Source organism: Helianthus annuus, chromosome 12 (assembly GCF_002127325.2).
Source record: "Helianthus annuus cultivar XRQ/B chromosome 12, HanXRQr2.0-SUNRISE, whole genome shotgun sequence".
In the NCBI taxonomy this organism is placed as follows: domain Eukaryota; kingdom Viridiplantae; phylum Streptophyta; class Magnoliopsida; order Asterales; family Asteraceae; genus Helianthus; species Helianthus annuus.
In genome coordinates this window covers 99,428,580-99,448,019 of record NC_035444.2, presented here as the reverse complement: position 1 = coordinate 99,448,019, position 19,440 = coordinate 99,428,580, and the positions used below count along the sequence as shown (strand labels likewise).

General features: G+C 25.4%; 3 long non-coding RNA genes across 5 annotated transcripts; all 3 read right to left on the bottom strand.

Moving 5' to 3' along the window:
* Nucleotides 1–1,950: 1,950 nt before the first annotated feature.
* On the bottom strand, nt 1,951–5,437 carry LOC118484902. Its single transcript, XR_004874954.1, has 5 exons — nt 5,390–5,437; nt 5,222–5,242; nt 3,983–4,032; nt 2,400–2,484; nt 1,951–2,249 (listed from the first exon to the last, which is right to left on the bottom strand). It is a non-coding gene; the product is annotated as an uncharacterized LOC118484902 (long non-coding RNA).
* A 1,202-nt stretch (nt 5,438–6,639) lies between these two features.
* Nucleotides 6,640–13,508, bottom strand: LOC110895925. 3 transcript variants are annotated; one of them, XR_002567452.2, is made up of 8 exons: nt 13,393–13,508; nt 11,659–11,709; nt 9,610–9,659; nt 9,185–9,466; nt 8,208–8,257; nt 7,783–8,064; nt 6,805–6,854; nt 6,643–6,663 (listed from the first exon to the last, which is right to left on the bottom strand). It is a non-coding gene; the product is annotated as an uncharacterized LOC110895925 (long non-coding RNA). The 3 variants fall into 3 exon arrangements; XR_002567455.2 differs by lacking the exon at nt 8,208–8,257; XR_004874953.1 differs by lacking the exons at nt 6,805–6,854; nt 8,208–8,257 and having other exon boundaries at nt 6,640–6,663.
* A 145-nt stretch (nt 13,509–13,653) lies between these two features.
* LOC110895927 lies at nt 13,654–14,905 on the bottom strand. The gene is made up of 3 exons (XR_002567457.2): nt 14,790–14,905; nt 13,815–13,864; nt 13,654–13,674 (listed from the first exon to the last, which is right to left on the bottom strand). It is a non-coding gene; the product is annotated as an uncharacterized LOC110895927 (long non-coding RNA).
* Between the last annotated feature and the right edge of the window lie 4,535 nt (nt 14,906–19,440).

Sequence of the window (19,440 nt, the reverse complement as noted above, 5' to 3'; positions counted from 1 at the left end):
GGAAGATGAAAGGCGGTTAGATTCACCAACTATATCACCACCAAGATCTTCATCAACATCACTTTCGTAGGTAATAACCTTTTCTTTGTGTTCCGACTACAAAAAAATAATATTCAAAAACACCAACAATGTTAACTTCAAGATTAACTAATTACCTCGTATTATGAAAAAAATATATTGTAAGCATAATAACACTAACCGCAAGCAGTAAATCAAAACCATCATCTCCGTAAATAGGATCATCCAACACAACAACGTCAACCTTCTTGAAATACATTTGAGTACCAGTTTCATGATTAAAAACGGACAACTCAGAAGTCTCATATCCAGCCATTGTAAAAATAAAAGTAGTCCGGGAATCTAATTCAAGATCCCTAATCAAATTAGACCATCCATCAGTGAAAGCGCATTTGTCGGACAACGCCTCCATTTTCGCATTTCAAAACCTATCACCGAGATAAAGAGTTGCTGATCCACCTTTATAACTGCTGCCATAAAACTGTCCCCAGAATTTGTCCACCATGAGCTGTAAATTTGTTAACAATTATGTTAAACAAAATATGCACAAAACAAAATTGACATAAAAAAGTAATTATTTTATATACAGTACTTACAATGAAATCATCATCAACTCTAATAGAAGTGATAAAAGAGTTATCCAAAACACATGACTTAAAGACATCGAGATACCATGTACATGGTCCAAGACTGTTGAACAACAGATAATCATTTTTTTGTAAACCACTGTCCGTAACGACTTTACCAAACCCATCACCTAAAATAGGACCCAACCCATATTTTTCAATTTGAACAATCTATAAGTTGTCAGCAGCAATAATTTTAATACAATCACCATATGGGAATTGTTCTCCCCACAATAATGTAGCAAAATCATTCGGTATTTCCTATAATTTGAAACAAAAGACATATAAGTATCAACATATTTTTTGTAAACATAATAACAAAAAATACATACCACTTTTGTAGGATTATGAACATCGACTAACTTCAAGAAAGAACAACTACTTCTTTTTGGATCCATATCTGTAAAATTATTATCAACATTTTTTTAGAGCAAGAAATAAAATGATAACATCAAAAAATAAACATATTCAAAACAAAGAAAATATTTTATTCTTCCAATTAACAATGACTAAAGATGGAAAATTATTACTGTTAAATAAAGAAAGTATACATATAAATCAATAGTACAAACAATAACCAAATTTCACTAACCTATTATCTGTGAACGTAAATTTTAATCACATTGTTATCAAATAATTACGGTTTACCATGAAAAAGGAAATTAAGAAACATAAAAAAGTGGGAAATTCTTGTAAAGATAACATCAAAATCGAAATCGGATTGTTATTAAAGAAAATTGTGTATAACAGTTGATTGAACATAAGAATATTGTTAAATCTTGTAAATATAACATCAAAATCGGAACATTGCAAAACAATAGGACGAAAACCTCACAATAACCGGATTAAAGATCAACAACATACCTAATTTCGGTTGATTGTAGTGTATTTTGCAAAAGAGTATTGAAGATTGAAACCCTAGCCAACAATGGCGGTGAGGAAGCGATAACCGAGAGAGGAGGTGAAAGACTTCTTCTTGATGGGTAATGATGTTGCAGGTGATATGATGGTTTTGTTTTGAGTTGTACCAATTTTGAAGTAAATAAAATATAATTACAAATTCACCCCTCATAGATCTCTAATAGTTACAAAAGTTTACAAAATCACTTTCACTAACAATTTACTATAAATAATACACTCAATGTATTCGTTGTCATACATAAGATGATGAGTAGTAAATAAAAATGTTAAATATTAAAACACAATAATAAATATAACTCTACGTACAAAAAAATACAAATGCTAATTAATAATATCATCTCTTATTGATATAACAGTAATAAACAAAAATCAAGATAAACCGCAACAAACATTGAGTAAAAAGCAACATCAAGTACTGACATAAATGTTCTGAATACGATTGAACGAAAAAAAAAATTGAAAACTGTTTGACGAAACTGAGATGACTATTAGATTCTGAGACTACTTTTCCAGCTTTGGATTCAAAAGACCCACCTTCACATTCAAACCTTCATTGTTCTCACAATCACCCTTAGGCGGTTTAGTGGAAGACTGAGAAGAACATAAATCCACATCATAAACGGCTTTCAAATTACGCTTAAGTTCACCAGCATAGCATCTTCGACCCAACATGGTATTAAGATTCTGATAGTAGTTAAAATATAAATGAAAGCGTATTAAGATTCTGATAGTAGTTAAAATATAAATGAAACCATAATCTAAAATGAACAACAAAATATAAATAAAAATTTAGTTGATACAATTAGAAAAATTAAAATAATAACTTTTGCTCACTTTTCCTTGAATGTCAGCATCTGATCAAAATTGTCGTTAACGAAAAGTCGTGTACCATCAAAATTTGTAGATATCCCCCATTTACCTGTTATTAAGTAACATAAATAAACATCACATTTACTCGAGATCTTGAAGTTTAAGATTGAGGCGTTATCAAATTAACATGAGATTGAACACTTACCTGCATAACCCAACTTTGATCAAAACAAAACCTCAATTTCATAATAGAAAACTGTGACAATAAAAATAAGGATTTTTTTATTAGTACTCAACAAATGATCGTTAAATAATTAATTAAAAGTGTAATACCATATAACAAAACAAATATTATATATATTTTGATAAAAAAATAAATTATCTACATCAAAATTATTTGTCATTCTATTGTAGTTTCCATTTTACTTAAATATGATTGTCAATTAATAAAGAAACAAATTTATCTAAAATAACTTTAATATGTTATTGCATTATAAATGGAAATATTACTTTACAAAACTTTAGAAATTACGAATAGACAAAATCGACCAAATAATTTAACATAAATAAATTATCATTGTTTTGTTAATTATTATAAATATTTATAAGTTTCCTAAAATTAATAATAAGTTAATAAAAATATAAAATATACATCTAGAAATAAGTCAACATACAAATTCAAACATCAACTTATTTGGTAATTTGACTATTATGTTTTATCGTGTGTAAGATATATATTCAATTGTTGTATTTTTTAATAAAAATATATAAAACTAACATTCGTATTGAAAAAAATACATAAGTAACTATCATAATTCGAACAAAATATCGAATCAGAAATACTCACATTAGAAAAAAACTATGGAGGATAAACTCGGTTCAGAAATAAATATCTATAACTACAAAGGAAGTAAGCAATTTAAAAAAAAAATATAACCGTAACCTATTTATAGAAACAATGTCTAATTAAAGAAACAAACTTATAATTCAAATTTCAAAAATTAACCTTAAAAACAGTAGTCTATTTATAGGAATAAAATAAATTTTAAAAAGAAATAAATGTTTCTTTAAAGCTAAATTGAACAAATGATAACTGAAAAATCAAAGAATATAAACTTCAAAACATTGATAATTTAATAAGAATAAAACACACTATATATATAAAAAAAAATATGATAAACTAACCTCTGTTGCTTGACGAATGGTGGGATTCAGATTGATATAACGGATGTAAGGAATCACATGAAAAAAATACAACAACCAAAATCATTAACTGCGATAAATGTGGAATAGATGATTAAGAAAAACCCGTAAACTTGATTTTATACATAACAAAAATCAACAAAAAACATCTGATGTAGATTTTGGTTTAAGAAAAAAATAAACATGTTCAATCTCTTAGATCAAAGATGTATACTACATAAACAACAGAGTAAAACAACATACCTTCAAGATTTATGGTCGGATCTATAAAATCAGGAAAAAAAGAAGTTAATAGAGTTAAAAAAAATTAAACATGTTCAATCACTTAGATTAAAGATGAATACTACATAAACAACAGAGTAAAACAAAAAAAGTAAACATGTTCAATCGCTTAAACAACTTACCTGCATAACCCAACTTTGATCAAAACAAAACCTCAATTTCAAATAGAAAACTGTAACAATAAAAATAAGGATTTTTTTATTAGTACTTAACAAATAATCGTTAAATAATTAATTAAAAGTGTAATACCATATAACAAAACAAATATTATATATATTTTGATAAAAAAATAAATTATCTACATGAAAATTATTTGTCATTCTATTGTAGTTTCCATTTTACTTAAATATGATTGTCAATTAATAAAGAAACAAATTTATCTAAAATAACTTTGATATGTTATTGCATTATAAATGGAAATATTACTTTGCAAAACTTTGGAAATTACGAATAGACAAAATCGACCAAATAATTTAACATAAGTAAATTATCATTGTTTTGTTAATTATTATAAATATTTATAAGTTTCCTAAAATTAATAATAAGTTAATAAAAATATAAGATATACATCTAGAAATAAGTCAACATACAAATTCAAACATCAACTTATTTGGTAATTTGACTGTTATGTTTTATCGTGTGTAAGATATATATTCAATTGTTGTATTTTTTAATAAAAATATATAAAACTAACATTCGTATTGAAAAAAAAATACATAAGTAACTATCATAATTCGAACAAAATATCGAATCAGAAATACTTACATCAGAAAAAACTATGGAGGATAAACTCGGTTCAGAAATAAATATCTATAACTACAAAGGAAGTAAGCAATTTTTAAAAAAAATATAACCGTAACCTATTTATAGAAACAATGTCTAATTAAAGAAACAGACTTATAATTCAAATTTCAAAAATTAACCTTAAAAACAGTAGTCTATTTATAGGAAAGAAATAAATTTTAAAAAGAAATTAAATGTTTCTTTAAAGCTAAATTGAATAAATGATAATTGAAAAATCAAAGAATATAAACTTCAAAACATTGATAATTTAATAAGAATAAAACACACTATATATATAAAAAAATATGATAAAATAACCTCTGTTGCTTGACGAATGGTGGGATTCAGATTGTTTTAACGGATGTAAGGAATCACATGAAAAAAATACAACAACCAAAATCATTAACTGCGATAAATGTGGAATAGATGATTAAGAAAAACCCGGAAACTTGATTTTATACATAATAAAAATCAACAAAAAACATCTGATGTAGATTTTGGTTTAAGAAAAAATAAACATGTTCAATCTCTTAGATTAAAGATGTATACTACATAAACAACAGAGTAAAACAACATACCTTCAAGATTTATGGTCGGATCTACAAAATCAAAAAAAAAAGAAAAAAAGAAGTTAATAAAGTTAAAAAAATTAAACATGTTCAATCGCTTAGATTAAAGATGAATACTACATAAACAACAGAGTAAAACAAAAAAATTAAACATGTTCAATCGCTTAAACAACTTACCTGCATAACCCAACTTTGATCAAAACAAAACCTCAATTTCACATAGAAGACTGTGACAATAAAAATAAGGATTTTTTTATTAGTACTCAACAAATGATTGTTAAATAATTAATTAAAATTGTAATATCATATAAAAAAACAAATATTATATAATATTTTGATAAAAAAATAAATTATCTACATCAAAATTATTTGTCATTCTATTGTAGTTTCCATTTTACTTAAATATGATTGTCAATTAATAAAGTAACAAATTTATCTAAAATAAATTTGATATGTTATTGCATTATAAATGGAAATATTACTTTACAAAACTTTGGAAATTATGAATAGACAAAATCGACCAAATAATTTAACATAAATAAATTATCATTGTTTTGTTAATTATTATAAATATTTATAAGTTTCCTAAAATTAATAATAAGTCAGTAAAAATATAAGATATACATCTAGAAATAAGTCAACATACAAATTCAAACATCAACTTATTTGGTAATTTGACTGTTATGTTTTATCGTGTGTAAGATATATATTCAATTATTGTATTTTTTAATAAAAATATATAAAACTAACATTCGTATTGAAAAAAATACATAAGTAACTATCATAATTCGAACAAAATATCGAATCAGAAATACTCACATCAGAAAAAACTATGGAGGACACACTCGGTTCAGAAATAAATATCTATAACTGCAAAGGAAGTAAAAAATTTTTTAAAAAAATATAACCATAACCTATTTATAGAAACAATGTCTAATTAAAGAAACAGACTTATAATTCAAATTTCAAAAATTAACCTTAAAAACAGTAGTCTATTTATAGGAAAAACATAAATTTTAAAAAGAAATTAAATGTTTCTTTAAAGCTAAATTGAACAAATGATAACTGAAAAATCAAAGAATATAAACTTCAAAACATTGATAATTTAATAAGAATAAAACACACTATATATATATATATATATATATATAAAAACATGATAAACTAACCTCTGTTGCTTGACGAATGGTGGGATTCAGATTGTTATAACGAATGTAAGGAATCACATGAAAAAAATACAACAACCAAAATCATTAACTGCGATAAATGTGGAATAGATGATTAAGAAAAACCCGGAAACTTGATTTTATACATAACAAAAATCAACAAAAAACATCTGATGTAGATTTTGGTTTAAGAAAAAAATAAACATGTTCAATCTCTTAGATGAAAGATGTATACTACATAAACAACAGAGTAAAACAACATACCTTCAAGATTTATGGTCGGATCTATAAAATCAGAAAAAAATAGAAGTTAATAGAGTTAAAAAAAATTAAACATGTTCAATCACTTAGATTAAAGATGAATACTACATAAACAACAGAGTAAAACAAAAAAAGTAAACATGTTCAATCGCTTAAACAACTTACCTGCATAACCCAACTTTGATCAAAACAAAACCTCAATTTCAAATAGAAAACTGTGACAATAAAAATAAGGATTTTTTTATTAGTACTCAACAAATGATCGTTAAATAATTAATTAAAAGTGTAATACCATATAACAAAACAAATATTATATATATTTTGATAAAAAAATAAATTATCTACATCAAAATTATTTGTCATTCTATTGTAGTTTCCATTTTACTTAAATATGATTGTCAATTAATAAAGAAACAAATTTATCTAAAATAACTTTGATATGTTATTGCATTATAAATGGAAATATTACTTTACAAAACTTTAGAAATTGCGAATAGACAAAATCGACCAAATAATTTAACATAAATAAATTATCATTGTTTTGTTAATTATTATAAATATTTATAAGTTTCCTAAAATTAATAATAAGTTAATAAAAATATAAGATATACATCTAGAAATAAGTCAACATACAAATTCAAACATCAACTTATTTGGTAATTTGACTGTTATGTTTTATCGTGTGTAAGATATATATTCAATTGTTGTATTTTTTAATAAAAATATATAAAACTAACATTCGTATTGAAAAAAATACATAACTAACTATCATAATTCGAACAAAATGTCGAATCAGAAATACTCACATAAGAAAAAACTATGGAGGACCGACTCGGTTCAGAAATAAATATCTATAACTACAAAGGAAGTTATCAATTTTTTTTAAAAAATATAACCGTAACCTATTTATAGAAACAATGTCTAATTAAAGAAACAAACTTATAATTCAAATATCAAAAATTAACCTTAAAAACAGTAGTCTATTTATAGGAAAAAAATAAATTTTAAAAAGAAATTAAATGTTTCTTTAAAGCTAAATTGAACAAATGATAACTGAAAAATCAAAGAATATGAACTTCAAAACATTGATAATTTAATAAGAATAAAACACAATATATATATAAAAAAATATGATAAACTAACCTCTGTTGCTTGACGAATGGTGGGATTCAGATTGTTATAACGGATGTAAGGAATCACATGAAAAAAATACAACAACCAAAATCATTAACTGCGATAAATGTGGAATAGATGATTAAGAAAAACCCGGAAACTTGATTTTATACATAACAAAAATCAACAAAAAACATCTGATGTAGATTTTGGTTTAAGAAAAAAATAAACATGTTCAATCTCTTAGATTAAAGATGTATACTACATAAACAACAGAGTAAAACAACATACCTTCAAGATTTATGGTCGGATCTACAAAATCAAAAAAAAAAAAAGAAGTTAATAGAGTTAAAAAAAATTAAACATGTTCAATCACTTAGATTAAAGATGAATACTACATAAACAACAGAGTAAAACAAAAAAAGTAAACATGTTCAATCGCTTAAACAACTTACCTGCATAACCCAACTTTGATCAAAACAAAACCTCAATTTCAAATAGAAAACTGTGACAATAAAAATAAGGATTTTTTTATTAGTACTCAACAAATGATCGTTAAATAATTAATTAAAAGTGTAATACCATATAACAAAACAAATATTATATATATTTTGATAAAAAAATAAATTATCTACATCATATTATTTGTCATTCTATTGTAGTTTCCATTTTACTTAAATATGATTGTCAATTAATAAAGAAACAAATTTATCTAAAATAACTTTGATATGTTATTGCATTATAAATGGAAATATTACTTTACAAAACTTTAGAAATTACGAATAGACAAAATCGACCAAATAATTTAACATAAATAAATTATCATTGTTTTGTTAATTATTATAAATATTTATAAGTTTCCTAAAATTAATAATAAGTTAATAAAAATATAAGATATACATCTAGAAATAAGTCAACATACAAATTCAAACTTCAACTTATTTGGTAATTTGACTGTTATGTTTTATCGTGTGTAAGATATATATTCAATTGTTGTATTTTTTAATAAAAATATATAAAACTAACATTCGTATTGAAAAAAATACATAACTAACTATCATAATTCGAACAAAATATCGAATCAGAAATACTCACATAAGAAAAAACTATGGAGGACCGACTCGGTTCAGAAATAAATATCTATAACTACAAAGGAAGTTATCAATTTTTTTAAAAAAATATAACCGTAACCTATTTATAGAAACAATATCTAATTAAAGAAACAAACTTATAATTCAAATATAAAAAATTAACCTTAAAAACAGTAGTCTATTTATAGGAAAAAAATAAATTTTAAAAAGAAATTAAATGTTTCTTTAAAGCTAAATTGAACAAATGATAACTGAAAAATCAAAGAATATGAACTTCAAAACATTGATAATTTAATAAGAATAAAACACAATATATATATAAAAAAATATGATAAACTAACCTCTGTTGCTTGACGAATGGTGGGATTCAGATTGTTATAACGGATGTAAGGAATCACATGAAAAAAATACAACAACCAAAATCATTAACTGCGATAAATGTGGAATAGATGATTAAGAAAAACCCGGAAACTTGATTTTATACATAACAAAAATCAACAAAAAACATCTGATGTAGATTTTGGTTTAAGAAAAAAATAAACATGTTCAATCTCTTAGATTAAAGATGTATACTACATAAACAACAGAGTAAAACAACATACCTTCAAGATTTATGGTCGGATCTACAAAATCAAAAAAAAAAAAAGAAGTTAATAGAGTTAAAAAAAATTAAACATGTTCAATCACTTAGATTAAAGATGAATACTACATAAACAACAGAGTAAAACAAAAAAAGTAAACATGTTCAATCGCTTAAACAACTTACCTGCATAACCCAACTTTGATCAAAACAAAACCTCAATTTCAAATAGAAAACTGTGACAATAAAAATAAGGATTTTTTTATTAGTACTCAACAAATGATCGTTAAATAATTAATTAAAAGTGTAATACCATATAACAAAACAAATATTATATATATTTTGATAAAAAAATAAATTATCTACATCATATTATTTGTCATTCTATTGTAGTTTCCATTTTACTTAAATATGATTGTCAATTAATAAAGAAACAAATTTATCTAAAATAACTTTGATATGTTATTGCATTATAAATGGAAATATTACTTTACAAAACTTTAGAAATTACGAATAGACAAAATCGACCAAATAATTTAACATAAATAAATTATCATTGTTTTGTTAATTATTATAAATATTTATAAGTTTCCTAAAATTAATAATAAGTTAATAAAAATATAAGATATACATCTAGAAATAAGTCAACATACAAATTCAAACTTCAACTTATTTGGTAATTTGACTGTTATGTTTTATCGTGTGTAAGATATATATTCAATTGTTGTATTTTTTAATAAAAATATATAAAACTAACATTCGTATTGAAAAAAATACATAACTAACTATCATAATTCGAACAAAATATCGAATCAGAAATACTCACATAAGAAAAAACTATGGAGGACCGACTCGGTTCAGAAATAAATATCTATAACTACAAAGGAAGTTATCAATTTTTTTAAAAAAATATAACCGTAACCTATTTATAGAAACAATATCTAATTAAAGAAACAAACTTATAATTCAAATATAAAAATTAACCTTAAAAACAGTAGTCTATTTATAGGAAAAAAATAAATTTTAAAAAGAAATTAAATGTTTCTTTAAAGCTAAATTGAACAAATGATAACTGAAAAATCAAAGAATATGAACTTCAAAACATTGATAATTTAATAAGAATAAAACACAATATATATATAAAAAAAATATGATAAACTAACCTCTGTTGCTTGACGAATGGTGGGATTCAGATTGTTATAACGGATGTAAGGAATCACATGAAAAAAATACAACAACCAAAATCATTAACTGCGATAAATGTGGAATAGATGATTAAGAAAAACCCGGAAACTTGATTTTATACATAACAAAAATCAACAAAAAACATCTGATGTAGATTTTGGTTTAAGAAAAAAATAAACATGTTCAATCTCTTAGATTAAAGATGTATACTACATAAACAACAGAGTAAAACAACATACCTTCAAGATTTATGGTCGGATCTACAAAATCAAAAAAAAAAAAAAAAAAGAAGTTAATAGAGTTAAAAAAAATTAAACATGTTCAATCATTTAGATTAAAGATGAATACTACATAAACAACAGAGTAAAACAAAAAAATTAAACATGTTCAATCGCTTAAACAACTTACTTGCATAACCCAACTTTGATCAAAACAAAACCTCAATTTCACATAGAAAACTGTGACAATAAAAATAAGGATTTTTTTTATTAGTACTCAACAAATGATCGTTAAATAATTAATTAAAAGTGTAATACCATATAACAAAACAAATATTATATAATATTTTGATAAAAAATAAATTATCTACATCAAAATTATTTGTCATTCTATTGTAGTTTCCATTTTACTTAAATATGATTGTCAATTAATAAAGTAACAAATTTATCTAAAATAACTTTAATATGTTATTGCATTATAAATGGAAATATTACTTTACAAAACTTTGGAAATTACGAATAGACAAAATCGACCAAATAATTTAACATAAATAAATTATCATTGTTTTGTTAATTATAATAAATATTTATAAGTTTCCTAAAATTAATAATAAGTCAATAAAAATATAAGATATACATCTAGAAGTAAGTCAACATACAAATTCAAATATCAACTTATTTGGTAATTTGACTGTTATGTTTTATCGTGTGTAAGATATATATTCAATTGTTGTATTTTTTAATAAAAATATATAAAACTAACATTCGTATTGAAAAAAATACATAAGTAACTATCATAATTCGAACAAAATATCGAATCAGAAATACTCACATCAGAAAAAACTATGGAGGACAGACTCGGTTCAGAAATAAATATCTATAACTGCAAAGGAAGTAAATTTTTTTTTAAATAAATATAACCATAACCTATTTATAGAAACAATGTCTAATTAAAGAAACAGACTTATAATTCAAATTTCAAAAATTAACCTTAAAAACAGTAGTCTATTTATAGGAAAAACATAAATTTTAAAAAGAAATTAAATGTTTCTTTAAAGCTACATTGAACAAATGATAACTGAAAAATCAAAGAATATAAACTTCAAAACATTGATAATTTAATAAGAATAAAACACACTATATATATATAAAAAAATATGATAAACTAACCTCTGTTGCTTGACGAATGGTGGGATTCAGATAGTTATAACGGATGTAAGGAATCACATGAAAAAATACAACAACCAAAATCATTAACTGCGATAAATGTGGAATAGATGATTAAGAAAAACCCGGAAACTTGATTTTATACATAACAAAAATCAACAAAAAACATCTGATGTAGATTTTGGTTTAAGAAAAAAATAAACATGTTCAATCTCTTAGATTAAAGATGTATACTACATAAACAACAGAGTAAAACAACATACCTTCAAGATTTATGGTCGGATCTATAAAATCAGAAAAAAAAGAAGTTAATAGAGTTAAAAAAAATTAAACATGTTCAATCACTTAGATTAAAGATGAATACTACATAAACAACAGAGTAAAACAAAAAAAGTAAACATGTTCAATCGCTTAAACAACTTACCTGCATAACCCAACTTTGATCAAAACAAAACCTCAATTTCAAATAGAAAACTGTGACAATAAAAATAAGGATTTTTTTATTAGTACTCAACAAATGATCGTTAAATAATTAATTAAAAGTGTAATACCATATAACAAAACAAATATTATATATATTTTGATAAAAAAATAAATTATCTACATCAAAATTATTTGTCATTCTATTGTAGTTTCCATTTTACTTAAATATGATTGTCAATTAATAAAGAAACAAATTTATCTAAAATAACTTTGATATGTTATTGCATTATAAATGGAAATATTACTTTACAAAACTTTGGAAATTACGAATAGACAAAATCGACAAAATAATTTAACATAAATAAATTATCATTGTTTTGTTAATTATTATAAATATTTATAAGTTTCCTAAAATTAATAATAAGTTAATAAAAATATAAGATATACATCTAGAAATAAGTCAACATACAAATTCAAACATCAACTTATTTGGTAATTTGACTGTTATGTTTTATCGTGTGTAAGATGTATTCAATTGTTGTATTTTTTAATAAAAATATATAAAACTAACATTCGTATTGAAAAAAATACATAACTAACTATCATAATTCGAACAAAATATCGAATCAGAAATACTCACATCAGAAAAAACTATGGAGGACATACTCAGTTCAGAAATAAATATCTATAACTGCAAAGGAAGTAAGCAATTTTATAAAAAAATATAACTATAAGCTATTTATAGAAACAATGTCTAATTAAAGAAACAAACTTATAATTCAAATTTCAAAAATTAACCTTAAAAACAGTAGTCTATTTATAGGAAAAAAATAAATTTTAAAAAGAAATTAAATGTTTCTTTAAAGCTAAATTGAACAAATGATAACTGAAAAATCAAAGAATATGAACTTCAAAACATTGATAATTTAATAAGAATAAAACACACTATATATATAAAAAAATATGATAAGCTAACCTCTGTTGCTTGACGAATGGTGGGATTCAGATTGTTATAACGGATGTAAGGAATCACATGAAAAAAATACAACAACCAAAATCATTAACTGCGATAAATGTGGAATAGATGATTAAGAAAAATCCGGAAACTTGATTTTATACATAACAAAAATCAACAAAAAACATCTGATGTCGATTTTGGTTTAAGAAAAAAATAAACATGTTCAATCTCTTAGATGAAAGATGTATACTACATAAACAACAGAGTAAAACAACATACCTTCAAGATTTATGGTCGGATCTATAAAATCAGAAAAAAAAGAAGTTAATAGAGTTAAAAAAAATTAAACATGTTCAATCACTTAGATTAAAGATGAATACTACATAAACAACAGAGTAAAACAAAAAAAGTAAACATGTTCAATCGCTTAAACAACTTACCTGCATAACCCAACTTTGATCAAAACAAAACCTCAATTTCAAATAGAAAACTGTGACAATAAAAATAAGGATTTTTTTATTAGTACTCAACAAATGATCGTTAAATAATTAATTAAAAGTGTAATACCATATAACAAAACAAATATTATATATATTTTGATAAAAAAATAAATTATCTACATCAAAATTATTTGTCATTCTATTGTAGTTTCCATTTTACTTAAATATGATTGTCAATTAATAAAGAAACAAATTTATCTAAAATAACTTTGATATGTTATTGCATTATAAATGGAAATATTACTTTACAAAACTTTGGAAATTACGAATAGACAAAATCGACAAAATAATTTAACATAAATAAATTATCATTGTTTTGTTAATTATTATAAATATTTATAAGTTTCCTAAAATTAATAATAAGTTAATAAAAATATAAGATATACATCTAGAAATAAGTCAACATACAAATTCAAACATCAACTTATTTGGTAATTTGACTGTTATGTTTTATCGTGTGTAAGATGTATTCAATTGTTGTATTTTTTAATAAAAATATATAAAACTAACATTCGTATTGAAAAAAATACATAACTAACTATCATAATTCGAACAAAATATCGAATCAGAAATACTCACATCAGAAAAAACTATGGAGGACATACTCAGTTCAGAAATAAATATCTATAACTGCAAAGGAAGTAAGCAATTTTATAAAAAAATATAACTATAAGCTATTTATAGAAACAATGTCTAATTAAAGAAACAAACTTATAATTCAAATTTCAAAAATTAACCTTAAAAACAGTAGTCTATTTATAGGAAAAAAATAAATTTTAAAAAGAAATTAAATGTTTCTTTAAAGCTAAATTGAACAAATGATAACTGAAAAATCAAAGAATATGAACTTCAAAACATTGATAATTTAATAAGAATAAAACACACTATATATATAAAAAAATATGATAAGCTAACCTCTGTTGCTTGACGAATGGTGGGATTCAGATTGTTATAACGGATGTAAGGAATCACATGAAAAAAATACAACAACCAAAATCATTAACTGCGATAAATGTGGAATAGATGATTAAGAAAAATCCGGAAACTTGATTTTATACATAACAAAAATCAACAAAAAACATCTGATGTCGATTTTGGTTTAAGAAATAAATAAACATGTTCAATCTCTTAGATTAAAGATGTGTACTACATAAACAACAGACTAAAACAACATACCTTCAAGATTTATGGTCGGATCTACTAAATCAGAAAAAAAAGAAGTTAACATAGTTAAAAAAAATTAAACATGTTCAATCGCTTAGATTAAAGATGAATACTACATAAACAACAGAGTAAAACAACATAACTTCAAGATATATAGGCGGATCTACAAAAATCAGAAAAAAAAAGTTAATAGAAGTAGAAAGAACAAAGATTCAACGTACCTTTAAATACAAAGGAATAACGTAAATTCAACATCAGATCTTCATTCGGAACATATAATAACGAAGATTTAAGTTCGATTTGGTGTACGGAATAACATAAAATCAACATCCGATCTTCATTCAGAACATATAATAACAAAGATTTAAGTTCGATTTGGTGTATTTAACTTTGATCTTGATTCAATGTTGAAAATCCGGTGAGAAGATGACGATTCTAGAAGAAAGAGAAGAGAGAAAAGAGTAAAGTTGTGGTAGGTATCTATGATTGTTATGACAATTCACATAGGTTTTATATGATCCGAATATATGCATTCAAAAGACCCGACCCAAAAATAAAACGGACCCCGCCTCTTTTTTCTTGGAATCGTGAATGTAGAAAGCAAAATGGGATTTCCCTTCTAAACTAAATTGCCACATAAGCCAAGATGGCCAAATACAAATGCCACCTAGCCCAAATCCATTTCATTTATATATATATATAGAATATAGATTAAGGTTCAATGTTTATTCCACTTGAAAAGTTGAAGATGGTCAGATGCCACCACGTGAATGCCAAATAAGCATTTGTCCAGACCATTTTTAATGATTTAAAGATTTACCATTTAAGTTTTTTTAACGTTTATCAATTATTTTCTTAATGTTACCACTTACCTTTAGCTATATAGTCAAGATGGTTTTGGCGATTTTGCTGTGATTTTTTAGTAACAGGGTAGCTGTTCCTGCGTGTTGCGGCGTTTTTTTTTCAATAGTTTTGATGTCACGAATTTTGATTTGGACATGAAGATTCATAGTAGTCAGTATTTACTATCGTCATTCGATACAGGGGCGGACCTGGTTTAGAACCAGTCGTAGCACGGGCAGTGGCGGAACGAGAAGTTTTTAATCGGAGGGTCAATATAACTTCTTATATCCAAACCTTGGTTACGCATAGTATTATGATCTCAATACAAAAAAAGATAAGAAAATTAGCATACTTTTTATATTTTTAAAAGAATCCTTTAAAAAATAAAAACCATACAATCATTTATTAGTAAAAATAAATAAGAAAACGTCATCATATTTTGATCCTAATCAAATAAACAAATATATTCCTTTTGAAAAAAAAAAGCATATTAAAAGATAAACGTGGATACTCCACATCTAAATGGTGATATGAAGGCAGATACCCTTTACTATATTTTACTTCTCCCATCGGAAACTACTATAGTTTACTTTTACCGTATCTCACATCGGAAAGGTAAAAGGAAAAAATAATTAACTGGGCCCTCTTTCAAATTTAAAAAGCTTATTTGACCCCAATAAAATGCTTTATTTCTCCGTTACCAGTTCATCGCGGAGCACCGAAGCTGTTGGCCGGATATCTTTTTCTTCGTTTTTACTCTCTGTTGTTCATCATAACTACCCTAACGGTGATATTTTGAGGGTGAAAGAACTCAAACTACAAAAATTGACTTACGGCTGATACTACCATTATGGAACTATTTGGTCGGCCGGAGGGTCAACTGACCCCCCTGACCCTTCTGTAGTTCCGCCTCTGAGCACGAGCTACGGCTCAACTTTTTACTGGTAGTGTAATTTTTTTTCGATTTTTATACAAAGGACACTCCTAAACAACTACGAGGACACCACTAAAAAAATTAAACCAATGACAAGCCGAGATTGTTTACAAACTAAATAATAACCCCAAATGAGATTCTTTACAAACTAAATAATAAGCCCAATTACAAACTAAATAATAAACCCAAATTGTTTACAAACTAAATAACAGTCCAAGCCTTTGAAGTTTGAATGGGCCTTTTTTGGCTCGCCCAGAGCACTTGAATTTTCAGGATCAGCCCTGCCCCGTAACGTACGTAAAAAAATTCCGTTTTATAAATGTACCGTAAAAAAATTGGAATACCCTTGGATATTTCTTCTAGTTCCGTTAATAACTACCAAATATTAAACAACAGAGTTAGCATGTATTAAAAAATGTATTAAAAAGAGTTAAACACCTATGGCATGTGCTTTTGTGGTTACAAATTATTAGGTTAGCATAATTGATTACTAATTACAAAAAGGATGGGATTTCTTCTTGTTTGTTGTCATGTATGTTGCTTCCAAAAAAGTGCTAAGATTCTTCTATTGCTTCTTTTTATTTTCTGTTGCTTCGTTATATGCAGTTAGAAGAACAAAATAATATATTTGTTTTACGGTTTCTATTTAGAACACACGGAATGAGGGTGTATAGAGGGGAGCAAGTTATAACATCTGTAAGATTAAATATATTATGTTTTAATATTTAATCTAGTAGCCATTATAATCATTTACATAATATAGATCAAAATACATAACAACCTATTAAATAATTAGTTGGTAATTGTTGATGAACCATATTACCCTTATTAACTAATTAGGTTTCCTCTTGGGTGCTTATATAGGGAGACTTATGTAGAGGTTCTAAGGTTAGACACATAACCTAATTCTCATAACATCAAAATCAGCCCTCTTCTCCTAAACCGATACCCTTTTCGGTTTCATCATCACCATCATCAGTTTGCACCCTAAGGAGGAACCAGACCATACTGACAAACATGTTGAACTCGATGGCATCTTCCCTCATTGGATTCTCCTCTGCACTGTCTGTGTAACATGTATGTTTTCATGTTTTCCATTATGTTTAAAACAGAACTGATTCAACATGTGGTATCAGAGCATATGTTGATTAGTCAGTTCTGTTTTCGCATCCTTTATTCTGGGATAGAAATCTGGAAAACAGAATTTTGAAAGCCTAATATAATTAACAGCCAGTTTCGAGTTGTATATAGCCACTCGAGATCACTGATTTCGGGAAAAAGAATAATTATTTGCTCACTCGAAATCAAATGGATTATGTTTTGTGACCGAAATCTGTTTAGAAACATTAAAATTTCAGGTTTCGGGTTCCAGAATTATGTTTTATTTTTTTTAGGGTTCATCACTTGTTCTAAGAAAACTCGAAAAAATTCCTTAAGTTTTGGAATGAAATCTGGATTAGTGGGTGTTTTTACTGTTTTGATCTGAATTTTATCTTTTAAAATTTTTGAAAACTGTTAAAATATAACCAGTTATAATTTTCGAAATCCTTGATAAGTTTAGATCAACAATAAAACAGGAAACACTATCCCACAATCCCTAAAATTTCGATGTGACAACCCGAACTTCCAAGGTTAGTTTAATTGGACCGTCACTTATGCATGAATAACTATTGGGTCATTCTTTCCACTATCATACTTTGACTGCAACTGGGCTGAGATACTTATTACTCAACATGTGATGATCTGCATTGAATATTGTGTACTGAACAATAGATTTTGATTACAATTGAATCACTTCACAAATCATGTGACTACTGAACATTCATTAATTGAAACTAAATCCTTTGAATCCATCAATTTGAATCAAGTAAATGGCCGATAACTTTATATCAAACAATTCTTATTGGACCTTTACTTTTAGTGGGCTGACAAAATAAGAGAAACCCTTATGTTGAGTATTGATATTGGGCCGCCCACACCTTCGAGACTTAATGCAAACCCAAACTAATTAATACTTAAAGCATACGACTCTTCTCATGCTTACATTAACATACATATACACCTCAAACCCTAGTTCTTTTCATCTTGGACGACAATTTCTTTATTGGTGAAGCTCTCTTCGATTAGCGATCCGCACACACTTTCGATTCTTTGCAATTTGTGGTTAGTATAGCACCCCCCCTGTTTGATATATATTTTTATTATGTGCAGTATATTAATTCTTGTATGATGATGATTGCACAACGTAAAAGTCATTGACTAGTTGCCATCACATAGTTGAGATTTGTGAATGGTGCACAACGTAAAAGTCATTGACTAGTCAGCCTATTGTGCGGCCCAATTATAGTTGAGATTTGTGAATTGTGAATTAAAATACATATGATATTAATGATTAGTTGCCATCACATCTGCTGTTGTAGATCATATAATCAATTGCTTGTTTTGACGGCCCATGTAAGTTGGTATGCACTAATTAGAGTTGGTCCAATCAATTTCTAGTATTAATCGGTTCAATCATTACTGTTGGATTAGAATGATATAATATGTGATCTCATAAAAACCATGTGCACAATCTAAAAGTTAATGGCGACCATGTGTATTAAGAATTTTGATCTCATCTAACAT